Genomic DNA, 14,612 nt, shown 5'->3' with positions numbered 1-14,612 from the left:
GGGAAACAATTATAGAAACACTGGTTATAAGGTATTTTTCCTGGGTTTACATATTTTCAAACGGGGGGGAGGGGAGGGGAGGGCCAAACTAGAAGCAGCAGATTATATCTCGGTGTTCAAAGTTCCAGTGAGCCAAGAACGGGCTCTCAGTTCCCTGTCAGGCCTTCGTTCCGCTGCACATCACATTAAGAAGAAAAATTTTGTAATTTCTGCTAAATATGAAACTGTCTTGGGCTCTACCATGACGAACGATTTTTAATAGCTAATGCTGATGAAAAGTTATACTTGATATTCTCCCTCTTGTTTGGATCCACTAAGAAAAGAGAACTTATTTTGTGGCAAGCATTAAACACTACTTCATCCAGCATTTAGTGAAAACTACCCATGGGTCAAGCAGAAAACATGCAGAAACGAAATAACAAAATCTTTGCCCTTAAACATGCAGAAACAGACTTGTACCCAATAAATATAGCCCACTGGTACAGGAAGAAACATTGAAATGTGCAGGGAGGGTGGGGAGGAGACAAGGGATGTAAACAGCTGGGCATGGCCTTCTCCAAAAGACAGCAGAGTCACACCTGGCACAGCACACAGAACAGGTGCCTCTCATAGCCAAGAAAGGGTAGAAGGAATCAGAAAAAAGGAGCAAGACTTCCAGGCCTTCCTTGGAAACTGAAACTTCGTGACACAATTTTCCTTCCCTTCCCTAATACCTAATCCTGGCAGAAACAAAAGTGGGTTTGGGGGAGAAAGGAGAACAAAGGAGGAAAGTGAACTGACCCCCAGAAGGAAATGGAAAAACAATCCAGGGTCCTGCCCCTTGGACATCTAAGACAAACACACTTGCCAAAGTCAAATTCAACGTAATTATAATGATGTTGAATTCTGAATCCATGAAGTCTAAGTTTATGGGGCTTTTACACCAAAGCAATGTATTGCTAAAATCTTACCAATGCTAATACCACAAGACAGACTGATGAATCTTCTATCAACGATCTGTCCTCGATTTACCACTAGGCCTACCAGAAAGAGCAGTCTTTGGAAATAAGACAAACTGGAATAGAATCTCAATTCTATAACCTCCCAACTGTGGAGTGCAGCACAAGTGCCAAGGTTACAAATTAACAAATCACAAATAACCCAATCTCTGGAGCTTAGTTTTCCTCTCATTAAAGTGGGGGAACTGCCACCGAATAGCAATTGCTAACATTTGTGAATGCTGAGCACATTTCACATTTCTTATGGCATCTTCACCACAACCCTGGGAGAGCGGTCCCATCACCAGCACCCTTTGTCAGAGGAAAGAGCTAGGTTTAAGTAGTCAGTGAAGAGGGGCGCCTGGGTGGCACAGCGGTTAAGCGTCTGCCTTCGGCTCAGGGCGTGATCCCGGCGTTATGGGATCGAGCCCCACGTCAGGCTCCTCCGCTATGAGCCTGCTTCTTCCTCTCCCAGTCCCCCTGCTTGTGTTCCGCCTCTCCCTGGCTGTCTCTATCTCTGTCAAATAAATAAATAAGATCTTAAAAAAAAAAAAAAAGTAGTCAGTGAAGAGTTCGCATGGAGAGAAAGCTAGGTTTCGGTAGTTAGAGAAGAGTTAGTAAGTAAGCAGCCAAGCCAACATCTGAATCCAGAGCCCATAAGAATAAAACACAAGTAAAAAGCACAGGCTCCGAAGCCAGACTGAGTCTGAATCCCAGCTTTGCTTTTTACTAACTTAGTAACCTTTAACCTCTGTTTCAGTTATGCAAATGTGAAACAGGCAAAGTGTAGCCTCATTCAGGGGATTACTGCCAGAGACTCACCTAGGAGCTGGATGGCCCAGTGCTGACCCTGTTGGGGCACTCTTCTAGGGCACATGCTGCTACTGTCACAACTATCAGGGAAAGGACTGTCATCCTGCCTGCCTCTCTCCACACATAAAAGGCACTAAACAACTAATATTTCTTCCCTCACCTACTCTGCAAAATCAACTAGCTTTTATTTGTTTCTGTATATGTCAAAGAAACCTTAAGACAGATGAAAGAAAAATCAAAACAAAAGGAAAAACCAAAACACAAATGTAGCAAGAGAATTATACTCACAGTTCTGAAGGCCACGATAACTCTGTGAAGAAATCAAACGTGGGTTTAAAGGAAATGCTCCCGGTTTCTCTTTCCTCTTTCCATAGTCCTCAGAGAACCTGACAAGGAGAGACAACATGCGCATTAAAACCCCCTTCCTTTCACTTCTTGAAGCTCTACTGAACTCACCCCTCAGCCAGTTCCATCACCTCCCACGCAAGCCTACTGGGCAACGCCTGGGATGAGGGGTGAGAAGAGGGCACCACGTCCCTGTCTTCAAACCTATTTCTACTTAAGAAACACACAGGAAGGAGCGCCTGGGTGGCTCAGTCGTTAAGCGTGTGCCTTCGGCTCAGGCGTGATCCCAGAGTCCTGGGATCGAGCCCCACATCAGGCTCCTACGCTGGGAGCCTGCTTCTTCCTCTCCCACTCCCCCTGCCGTGTCTCCTCTCTCACTGGCTGTCTCTCTCTGTCAAATAAATAAATAAAATCTTAAAAAAAAAAAAAGAAAAGAAATACATGTGAAGCAACTGGAAACTATTCAAACATATCAAAAATCATAAATTAACAGGGTGTGGTTGGCTAATAAGTGCATGATACAATGACAGAGTATAGACATCTGTTCCACTGCCTTCCATCAAAACTATACTAAAGAGATATTTTTTAAAAATGTTCTAAACAGGGGCGCCTGGGTGGCTCAGTCTGTTAAGCATCTGCCTTCAGCTCAGGTCATGATCCCAGGGTCCAGGGATGGAGCCCCAGGTCAGGCTCCCTGCTCAACAGGGCGTCTGCTTCTCCCTCTCCCTCTGCCCCTCCCCGTTTGTGCTCTCTGCTCTCTCTCCTGTGCATACACTCACTCCCTCAAATAAGTAAATAAATAAAATCTTTTTTAAAAATGTTTGAAACAGCACAGGGAGAACTGAAAGGAGAAAAAAGCCAAGATTTTTGAAGTACTGAGGAAATCTTCTAACATGGAAGATTGAGACCCAAACAAAAAAGTAAAAAGAAGAAACCTGGAGGAGACAGAAACTATAACAGACTGAAGTAGAGTAAAGGAGGCAGCAGGCCCAAGAAAGCCAGGTCCTAATTCAGCAGTGGAACACACGGGAACCACTTCCACTTGCACAGCAGTGTCCTAGAAGACCAGAAGTGGCAGCAGCAGCATAGGCAGAACGGGGGTAAAGAAGGCATAGCCCCAAATACAGAGGAGCCGGGGAAGGCCATGGAAGCTGAAACCAGAACCTCAACCTCAAGCCAGGCACAACGTGATGCCCCCTCACTCTGAAAGAAGATGGGAGGGGGCATTCCCCGGAAAAGTAGAGGCGTCTATGGACTGAAGTCACCCTGCCCAGCTGCACTGAACAGAGCTGGACTTAATGACCGTATATACAGTGAACAGTGAATTCTCCAGCTCTTCTACAACAGACCACACACGCACACCGCTGGCTTCCAGATTCTGAAGTCAGAATTGTGCCGGAAAGAGACTGGAGAATATTTCTGGGGAATCTGATCAGCTCCAAAAGACAGATCTAAAGATACTAACCCTGGGGACCCCCAACACATGGCCCACCCAGAATACCCTGATGTAAAAGTCAAAGGGCCCCACCACGTCAGACAGGAGAAGGAAGGAAACAACCTAAAAGAAACAGAGACTATACAAACTATCAATAATATAGAGGTAAGACAACACTGCAATCAATAAAGAAAAACAGGATGTTCTTCTAGAAAAATAGAAAAAGAGCTCTTGGAAATCTAAAGAACCTTTCTGAAATCAGAAATAATAAACTAAAGAAAAGTTAAGTCAAACTGAAGTCATCTCCCTGAATAGAGAATAAAAAGACCCCCCCCCAAAAAAAAAGGCAGAAAAGGAGGAGCAAAGGAAGGAAGAAGAAGAAGAAGAAGAAAAAGGTATTAAGATAATTACAACCTTTGCCCAGGACAGCCAAGTTCCGGATAATAAGACTTCCAGAAAAACAAAATAAGGAAAAGCAAGAGAGAAAACCTCAGCACAGTAATGCCAAAGAGTATTCCCAGAACTGAAAACTCCCAGTTGCCAGAATGAAGGGACCTGCTGAATATGCAGCACAGTGGATGAAAACCGCCCCACACAAGGTACACCATCACGATATTTCAAAAGACTTGGACAAATTGTAAAACTCCTACAAGCTTCTAAAGATGGGAGGGGGGAAAAGTTACATACGAAGGAAAAATGAGAATAGCTTCTGAATTCTAAAACAGTAACATGAAAACAAGAAGGCAATGGAGCAATCTTTGAATTTATGAACAAAAATGAATTCCAATACAGAACTCTATGCCCAGCGAAACCATCAATCAAGTTTCAATCATGCATGGTCCCAAAAGGTTTGCCTCCTAAGCATCCTATGTCAGAAAGACCCTGGAGAAAGTCTTCCACCAAAACACGAGCATCAACAAAAAATGAGCAAGGCATGAGCTTCCATTAGAAGAGATAAGGGAATCCCCAGGACGACGATGAAGGGAGATTCCAGAATGGTGGCTGTGCACCAGGAGAGAGGGAAACAAGTCCAAGCCGGAGCAGTGTTGCTCAAGAGGAGGGAATGCTGAAGGCTGTCTTCAACTTGTCCAAAAACACTGTACTATCTTTTTAAAGTAATTAACGCCACCAAAAGGAAGAAGTCAGTGAAGAAAGACAAAGACAAGAGTTGCCACAAACATAAAATCCAACTGTGGACAAAAGCCAAATGATGAGAACAAAGGAACATCCAGGGACAACACAATAAAAGACCGAAGGAGCAAGCAGCTCGGAAAAGAACAGAACAGAGATCTCCAGGAAACTGTCTGCCAGAAATCAAATGTGAAGAAGAGATGAGTCTGTATGACCATGAAGAAAAATTACTAAGAGGCTACTGGAAGGTATGGGGAAATAGGTCTGGGGTAGGGGGTAAATTACAATAGGTATAAAAAGGGTTAAGAATGTGGGGGACTGATGGGGCACCTGGGTGGCACAGTGGTTAAGTGTCTGCCTTCAGCTCAGGGAGTGATCCCGGCGTTATGGGATCGAGCCCCACATCAGGCTCCTCCGCTGGGAGCCTGCTTCTTCCTCTCCCACTCCCCCTGCTTGTGTTTTCTCTCTCGCTGGCTGTCTCTATCTCTGTCGAATAAATAAATAAAATCTTTAAAAAAAAAAAAAAAGAATGTGGGGGACTGAAGAAAGATGAGTACCCGTCATAATGCCCTGGGCGCACCTCTATCACAGGACTTACCCACTGTACCATCATCACTGACTGACTTCTCTGTCTCCCTCCCTCGGCTGCAAAGACCTTTTGGAGAGGATCATTTCTCATCCAGTTATCACCCTGCAGAGTCCAGTACAACGCCTGCTACAAGAGTATACCCAAAAGCAAAGGGTTTTTGTATTTTTTTGCATTTATTCGGGTACTGAGTATCTACTACACATACCTGCTATCCTTCCGGAGAACTAGAATTCAAAGACATATGGACCTTGCTTGCCTTTAAAGAGTTTCAACTTTTTTTCACACCTGAGAAAACAAATATTTCTCCTATATCCTCACTCTCCCCAAAAGATGAAAAGTTCACCAGGGGCTTACAGAACTTTAATAGTCTGGCTATCACTAATGGATATGGAACCCAAGACCTGATGACACTTGGTTGACATTGTACGCATTGTGTAATATGAAAAGAGTGCCGGCTTGGGTATCAGGACACCTGGTTTCTAGTACTTTAGAATTACTCCTTTTGAAGAAGAGGAAATCCCAACTCCTTGATATGACCTGTCGGTCCCTGAATGATCAAGCCCAGTCTGACTGTCATGCTATCTCCCGTGAATCCTACAAAGCAGCAACATTAAGCCATTTTCGGTGTACAGAACAACCTGCGCCCTCCTCGACACCTCCTCCAACTGGACCTTCTTCCCCGGGATGACCTGGACGCATGTGCGGTGGGAGCCGTGCCCTTCCCCCAGGTGAGACACCTCTCTCCTGTACCCCTCAGCACGCCTTCACATGACACCAGTATCTGTGGAGTGGCTGACAAATGCCATGCACGGCCCCAGGCCCCAGGACACAAGGCAATAGAGAGACGCAGGACTCTCCAGTGGTAGAGCTTCCTGTGCAACAAACTAGAGCGGATGTTAAATCTGGCCTGTCAGTGTCTTCCTCCACCCAAACAGCAAGATTCTGGGGACAACGACAGCCTAAGTTCCGCAGCCTCAGCACCGCCATCCCAGACAAATATTTAAAGCACTATTAAATAAAACCAAAGTGAAGGTCAAAAAGCCCCAGTGCCTGCAGCAGGTGAGTACCATTTGCTCTTTAAAAGCCCTCTTTTTCTACTGTCGTTGTTTGTTTGTTTATTGCCTCTTGTCTGTTAGGAGTATAAACCTGAAAATGTCATTCAGGGAAATCTTGCGAGTCCGCTGGAACTGGCTTTATTCTCCTTACTACCCGCAAACACAAGACAGCCCAGTTACTCCCCACGTCTGGTTTCTGTTCGCCACTCTATAACCGACAGTGCGCACTGGACCGAACACCTAAAACACACGATCAGAACACATGCACTTGATGTGTGAATGACCTAATGATGAATAAATGAGCGTATACACTGGCTTTGAGGGCCTTATAATTGCTCCTCACTCTAGTTTCTTTTTTTTTTCTTTTTTTTTTTTTTTAAAGATTTTATTTATTTATGTGACAGAGAGACAGTCAGCGAGAGAGGGAACACAGCAGGGGGAGTGGGAGAGGAAGAAGCAGGCTCCCAGCGGAGGAGCCTGACATGGGACTCGATCCCAGAACGCCAGGATCACGCCCTGAGCCGAAGGCAGACGCTTTAAGGACTGCGCTACCCAGGCGCCCCCTCACTCTAGTTTCTATTTTAAGGAGAATTCAAGCAGATAGCAACACCGCATTTATCAATACTGGACCTGCTGGATGTCTGCCATTTGAACAGCGGGCAGCTTAGGGCCACGTCCAGCATGGAACTACTAAAATACAAGCATAACAATTTGAACTAGTTCAACTAGGGCAGAAAACTAGGTATTTCCCCAATCCTATAATTAAAATGCTTAAATTCTTTTGCTCCAGACAAAGAAAAATTAAACTTGGCTCATTATACAATGAAATAAATTGCCAACTCCTTGAAGGTATTTGTAAGATGGACACTCTCTATGTTTCTGGCATAAGTGGGGACATTTATACGTACACGGGGTCCTCAGGCTACTCTGACCTCTCTTCCCCCTAACATGCAAATGAGAATTTCCCACCAGTCACAACACACTCTGAATCTATGCTTCCTGAACAGGTAACATACTCCACACGATCACTTTGCTTCTAATCATCTCATTTCAGTGCACAGTCCAACCTGGACAGTCCCTGACACCCGCCTCTCACTCACCCGGACAACAGTGACAACCTGCCATCTGCGGAGGGTGTGATGTCATAGCAATCTCTCCCAAGTGCTTTACAAGCACCAGCTCTGGAATCCTCACAGCCCTAACTGATTACTACTCTTGTTCCATTTTGCATGTGAGAAAACAAAGTCCAAAAAAACTTAAGACATTTTCCAAGGTCACACAGCAGACAAGGGAGAGAGAGATCAGGCACTCAAACACCAGCTTACCTTAGAATCATGATGCTATTCTGGCTTCCCAAGTTACCCAGATATTATTACTGTTAAAACAATGGACATGATTTGGGCTTTCCAAAGCAAACATGACAGAAAGATTCTTTCTGAAGCTGAGTAACAGTCAACATGACACACTGCCATATTAGAAGATCTCCGGCTTGAATTAACCATGCAGGCTGAGCCCCTGGCAGGAAATGGTCCGCTTGATGCTAACTGCCAAATAAAGCCCAAAACCACTGTTTCTCAATGCACAACATTCTAACCATTTAAATTATCTGTGAAGGTCTCTAATGTCCAAAATACATAACCACTTCACACAGGTGTCCCTTCCTCTAAGCTCAGTGTACCAAAGGTTTCTGCACTCAGGCAAGCCGTAGTAACCTGTACTCTGAAGAACACAGGTCAGAAGAAACTTTCTGAAAAACCAAAAATGTATAAAGAATGCAAACATGATTATTAAAGTTATCTGGGCAAACAAAAGCTTCTTTACGCTTCAAAATAATTTTCTAGTCAAACACATTCTAATACTAGACAGTGGAGCAGCTCATACGTCATAGGTCACTGCATCCCATTCATCTGTGTGCCAGCGCATGGTACAGGGTCTGCGGTCCAACCGGTAGTAAGCTACTGATGATGTGAATACATTAGGGAAATGAAGAGGCAATATTACTAATTGCTGAAAACCGGTATTAGGAACAACAACAATAAATCGCCCGTTCTACATGCAGAGTACACGGTGAATACCAACTGCTTGCACTTCTTAGATACGCTGGTCAAACTCATCAGGGAATAAGATTAGCTTTTAAATCCCCACAACAGAAATAACTACATCACTGGGAACTGTATTTGCTGAACCTCAGGCTGATCCTTCCCTAACTAGCCATGTACTAAGAACTATGTTCTGTCACATTTGTCAAAGAGTTACGATAATCTCCACTTAACAGATAAGAAAACAGATTTAGAGCTTAAGGAACCTGGTCAACATGCAGGGAATAAGAATCGAATCTGAGGTTCAAAGCAAGACCTATCCAACACCCATCCTCTTAACCACCATTCTGTTCTACACTGTAAATAATATCCATAGAAAATTCCACTGCGCAAAGGCTCATTAAAAATACGAAAGAAACACTATTCTACTCAAATTAATTAATAGGCACAGTTAACATATTCAAGACAAGACAACGCTTCAATTGTACACAAATGAACGAATGGGCTACTAAGGTATACCTAAGGGTCATTCTGTCTACCTGAGAGAGGCACCAAAGGAAGGACCCATGAACCAAATGCGTGCAGTACTTAGCAGGAAACCTCCTGCAAGGCCTGGGAGTGGTAAGTGATCAAGAGACACGGTCGTGCGGGCATCACTGGCCTCGGTGGAACTGGAGATCACTACCTGGACAAATGGAAGCAGTTTGCAAAGCGAAGGGTCCCAGATCTAGGTAAGGAAGACGAAGCACATTCCCTCCTGCCTCTCCTAGAAAGAGCAACTAGGAAGGCTGGAAAGAGTAACTGCAGAAGCTCTCTGACCACTCTGAAAAGTAAACTGCAGCGGGGGGATTAGGAAGCAAGACTGGATTTAAACCACGACCAAAATCAGCAGATTTCAATACAATGTAAAGTCTCCTTGCATGATATCCTAAATGGGGAGGGCACACCCCAAACTTATTCAGCATAGGAAGAACCAGAAAAGCGTCAATTCCCGTGGGAGGAGAAAATCAACACAAGCCAATATCAAGAAGGGAACAAATATGACAATCAGCCCAGAGGGACTTTAAAACAACTACTGTACAAATAATTCCACAAACAAGCATACACACAACATACTCGATATCGCAAATTCTTCTTTTCCTTTTCTCTCTTAAACCCACTGGCTCTGGCCCCCACCACTCCACGAACTTCTCCCTCTAAGACTACCAACGACCTCTGCACTGCTCAATCCAATCATTAGAGCCCAGGGCTCGTCCTTTCGACAACTGACAAGAGCTGATCTCCCACTCATGTTCTCGTGATTTTCTTCTTACCCCACCGATGGCTCCCTCCTTCTAGAGTCGCCCAGGGCTCTGTCCTTTCTCCTCTCAGCTATGCTTACCTCCCAGGCAAGCTCATTCAAATGCTGCTTCTATGCTAACAAAGCTAAAACTTGTCCCTCCGGCTCAGCCCGACTGCCTGGCCTTGCGCTGGACTGACCGCTGTTCACTCTGCACCGCAGCCCCACCGCGGCCTGCTCCTGCGCATCACCGAGACGGCAGAGCTACTTCTCCCAAAACCCCTTCCTGCTACAGCTCAGGGCGGCGGGCAGTGAACGCTAATAAGAGGCAACGGGGGCAAAATGAAGAGAAACATCATTCTCTTCAACTCTGCCAGCCCTCCCAGAGGTAGGGATGGATTCTAATTCCCCGTACGACTAATTGTCGAGAATGGCCCGGGTTCTCCTGACCAAACCCTGGCAGGTGTACTCTCTGCCGGGCCTGCTTGTAGGCTCCTTGGGGAAGTGGAGCATCACCGAAGAGAACTCAGTGAAACGTCCGACACCTCCAAGCCCAGGTGCTGACTGGCCCGCCCCCTCCACAAACCTTCCTACACACAGCCTTCTCCGTTCACGACAACGTCCGCCTTCCAGCTGCTGAGGCGAGAAACAACGGACGTCATCCCTGCCGCCTGTCTTCCTCCCACATTCCCCATCCAGTCTTGTCAGCAAGTAATGTTGGTTCTTCCCACAAAAGAGGCCCAGACGCTGTCCCCTCGCCATCATGCTCACCAACACCATCGTGACCGGAGCCACCATCCCTCACCGAAATGACTACAGCACTCCGGAACAGGCCTCCCCGCTCCCAGCCCTGCCACCCTAGCATACACGCTCACCACGGCAGACCGATTCCAAGCCTAGATCAGACGGCATCGCTTCTCTGCTCCAAACCCTAAATGGTCCCTCATCTTACATGGATGACAACAGAGAGTCAGTGAAGGAACGAGGCGAAGGACTGAGCCAACAGGTGTTCCCCACACTGCTAGGCTGTTTGTTCAAGGGGTCAATGGGACTGAAGAAGGGGCCTCTGAGGGCAGTCAGTGTGGAACTGCTGGTGAGAACACTTTTAAAGATATTAAGAAAACCCTGATTTAATACAACCTGGAGTAGAATCTGCTAAGACACATTATAACTGATGACAGTAAAAATATCTGCAGAGCAGAAAAAGGGTTAGCTGGAAAATTTACAATGATGAAAATATAAGTTGCTTAAAGCATTTAAACTACGGTTATTCAGTCTATCATTCATGAGCAGGAGCTTTGTGGAAAGTATTCGAACCCATCATGTGTTACTGAGCCAGTAGCACCAACGGCAACCTCATGAAATAGCCTGACTTGTCCTACCACACTGCAGTTCAATGGTTTGTGCAAGGCTCTGTTGTGACTTTTCAACCGCAGAGCCAAGACTGAAATCTATTTGAAAAAGACCCCCCCCTTTACTCATCACTATTACCAAACACTCAATTGCTTCGGAAATTAGCTTTTGCTCCTACGTGTTAACATTTCTTCATGAGCTCAGCCTAAATTGACAAGGCACAGCAGCGCTCATATGAGGGACTTCGGGCAGTGAAGGCATTTCAGTGGCTGCAAGCATCTCACTCACAAGCAATGTCCGACGCGGCCACACGGCTCCCCCGCCGCCACAAGTTAGAGCAGCGCCTGCTGACTCACTCGGAGGAGCGTGCAACTCCTGACCTCAGGGTGGAGTTCACGCCCCACGCTGGGCATAGAGGCTAATTAAAAATGAAAAAAATTAAAAGTTAAAGAGAGAAGTGGATTTATGTCCCCACACAAACGTGTAGCAGATGTGTTTTGAGCTCAAACTACAGTTCCAGCGGCATTTCTCAAACCTCAATGCAAGTACAATGAAAATTCACGTATCTCAAACCCACTTCACCGAGCAACTGAGGCACTTCCATCAGACCATCAATTGGAGAGAGGAATCTGCGCTGTAATGACGTGCGGAAAGGCAAACATCAAAAAGAATCTAGTGGAATTCTATCAATGTCTGCCAAACGATGAATACACTAAACTGAAATGATATGCTCCCGAACTGGTATCAGTGTGCAAGAGCACCTACGAGTATGCAGACACTGTCAGAGATGACATCTGTAACCTTCCGTGCAGATCAGCCCCGAGACTGAACATTTGTCATTGGTTGTGATGATACGGAACACTACCTGTGAGCTCCAATTACAAAACATGTTATCCAACCCTCCCCCGAAAAAAAATTCCATTCTTATTAGACCTGTATTATAATATATATACATACTCAACTATTATTTGAAATTCTGTCAATAAAAATTTTATAGATATTAGTGTTCTCTCCTGTTATGTAAGTACTTACATAATATCCTTCATTTTGCCTCTTAGTCTGCAAAACCTAAAATATCTACCATCTGCCCCTTCACAAAGAAGCCTGCCGATCCGTTTCAGTCATCTTCCCCAGATCTTCTGAACCCAGGTACAGCTAAGGCACATACCACATATCTTTAACTTCTCAGCTGTTTTTTTCTTTTTAACTTAAGTCTGTCATTTTACCTTTATTCCTTATAAATTTTACCTTGTTGATTTTAGCACTTCATTACAACCTGTCGAAGTATTTTCAAATCCTGATTCTAAAAATGAACGGTCTCCCAGCATTAACTCCTGTTCTTTACGCAAATTCTTGATGAAAACATGACGACAGGTGTCAAGTATGACACACTTCTGGAGACATCTTCACTTGGGTGCAGAAATTCTGGTATTTTAGTTTTGTGGCAAATTACACTACATGTGGTTGCAATGTATCTTCTACCTACAAGCAGTAATTTCTTTTCTTTTTTTTGGAAGATTTTATTTATTTATGTGACAGAGAGAACACAGCAGGCGAGTGGGAGAGGAAGAAGCAGGCTCCCAGCGGAGGAGCCCGATGTGGGACTCGATCCCGGAACGCCGGGATCACACCCTGAGCCGGAGGCAGACGCTTAAGGACTGCGCTACCCAGGCGCCCCAAAAGCAGTAATTTCTTGAACTCCCTAGTAATGACAGGAATAACAATTTACTTTCTAGGCTGTATGCAGGAAAGGATTAAGCTTGCCCCAGGGAAGATTTGGCCATTGCCCAGCTCCTGGGAAGTCACCTCTGAGCCTTTGGAATCCCCTGCCTGATAAGGCGGTCTTTGTTTAGCTGGGGGCCTTCGGCCACACCAGACAGTCCATGCTAACAATTTGATTTCTGGTGGAGCCTTGGGCCACACACGACACCAGTTTGATCTCCAGAGGGATTGGAGACTAAACTCAGCCATGTAGGCAGTGCCTATGGGACAACCCCCAATACATATCCTGGACACCAAGGCTCAGGTGAGCTTCCCTGGTTGGCAGCATCGGTGCTGGGAGAAGTCAGCACACCTGCACTGCGAGAAGACAACTAGAAGCTCATGCTTGGTCTTCCCTGGACTTTGCCCGGTGTGCCTTTCCTTCACTGACTTCTGTCCGCATCCTTGCCCTGTAATAAACCATAACCATGAGGATAATGGCTTCTCGCAGTTCTCTAAGTCCTTCTAGTGAACCACGGAACCTGCAGGTAGTCTTGGGGGCCTCCCAAACTCTAGGTCCTGATGATTTACAACGTCCTTACAGCAACACTACAGCAGTGTTCTTTAAGCACGAGGAGATGCTAGTTTAAAATGCAGGTGACAGGGGCGCCTGGGTGGCACAGCGGTTAAGCGTCTGCCTTCTGCTCAGGGCGTGATCCCGGCATTATGGGATCAAGCCCCACATCAGGCTCCTCCGCTGGGAGTCTGCTACTTCCTCTCCCACTCCCCCTGCTTGTGTTCCCTCTCTCACTGGCTGTCTCTGTCTCTGTCGAATAAATAAATAAAATCTTTAAAAAACAAATAAAATAAAATAATATAAAAAATAAATAAAATGCAGGTGACAGGCTTCCACATCAGCAATGATCATCCAACATCTCTGTGGGATAATACCAGGCATTTGCATTAAAAAAAAATTTTTTTTTGAGAAAGAAAAAGCCAGATCACGAGGCGGTGGGGCAGGAAAGGAGACTCCACACTGAGCACAGAGCCTGACACAGGGCTGGATCTTATGACCCTGAGATCATGACCTAAGCCCAAAACAAGAGTAGGACGCTTAACTGACTAAGGCACCAGGCCCCCCTGCCTGCATCTCTCATATACTCTCCTTGGTGATTCTTACATACACTACTTTCAGGACCACTGACGTACCCAAAAGCTTCCTGAGGCAGTGACCGTCTTTTTTTTTTTAAATTTACTTACTTACTTACTTACTCACTTATATAATCTCTACACACAACGTGGGGCTCAAACTCACAACCCCAAGATTAAGAGCCACATGCTCCACCCACTGGGCCAGCTAGGCACCCCAGGACTGTCTTCTTTTTAATGAATCCCCATCAGGACAAGATGCTCAAGAGTCAAGAGTGACTCAGGACAATGCTCTGAATCTGGTAGAGAAGTGAGAACAACTGGCATTATTAGTCTTCTAAAACTTAGACTATATACACGTGTGAGATTTGTTTTGTCATTCCTCAAATATCCAAGACAATGTAGAAATAAATGACTGAATGCAAACCACAAGTTACTTGGATACAGTGTGAACAACGGATTCAACGGTGTCCATTTCTCACCCATTTTTCAATTACATCCATTTTTTTCAATCTCCTGACAGTTAATAGGAAACCTGAGTTTTAGAAGCTGTCTTCATACCCTTCTCATCTACTAAAAAGATCACCCGTGAGCTAAAGGTTAAGACAGCTGAGAGAATATTGAGTGTTCTCCTCTGTCAGTATCAAGGAGCCATTTACCCAAGGAGCCTTACCCTGTTATTTCTTCATCTCTAAAGTGGGAGCCCCGGACCAGTTGATCCCTAAATTTAGATCAACCTCTAAAAT

At 45.2% G+C, this 14,612-nt stretch overlaps 1 protein-coding gene across 5 annotated transcripts in view; it reads right to left on the bottom strand.

Annotated features, from left to right (window-relative positions):
• LOC125281413 (focal adhesion kinase 1-like) overlaps positions 1 to 14,612 on the bottom strand; it is a 96,016-nt gene that overhangs the window by 68,368 nt on the left and 13,036 nt on the right. Inside the window, exons 2-3 of one of the 5 annotated variants that reach the window (XM_057312727.1) lie at positions 11,305 to 11,434; positions 2,079 to 2,176 (exon numbers count right to left, since the gene is read on the bottom strand). The gene's annotated coding sequence lies outside the window, so the exon portion shown is untranslated. Of the gene's footprint in view, positions 1 to 2,078; positions 2,396 to 5,299; positions 5,951 to 11,304; positions 11,657 to 14,612 lie in introns of those variants that run through there. The other 4 variants (XM_057312725.1, XM_057312726.1, XM_057312729.1 and 1 more) reach the window with 4 other exon arrangements.

Source organism: Ursus arctos, unplaced genomic scaffold, assembly GCF_023065955.2.
Source record: "Ursus arctos isolate Adak ecotype North America unplaced genomic scaffold, UrsArc2.0 scaffold_16, whole genome shotgun sequence".
Classification (NCBI taxonomy): Eukaryota; Metazoa; Chordata; class Mammalia; order Carnivora; family Ursidae; genus Ursus; species Ursus arctos.
Note: the sequence above shows the minus strand (reverse complement) of the source record. Positions and strands in the feature narration are given on the sequence as shown.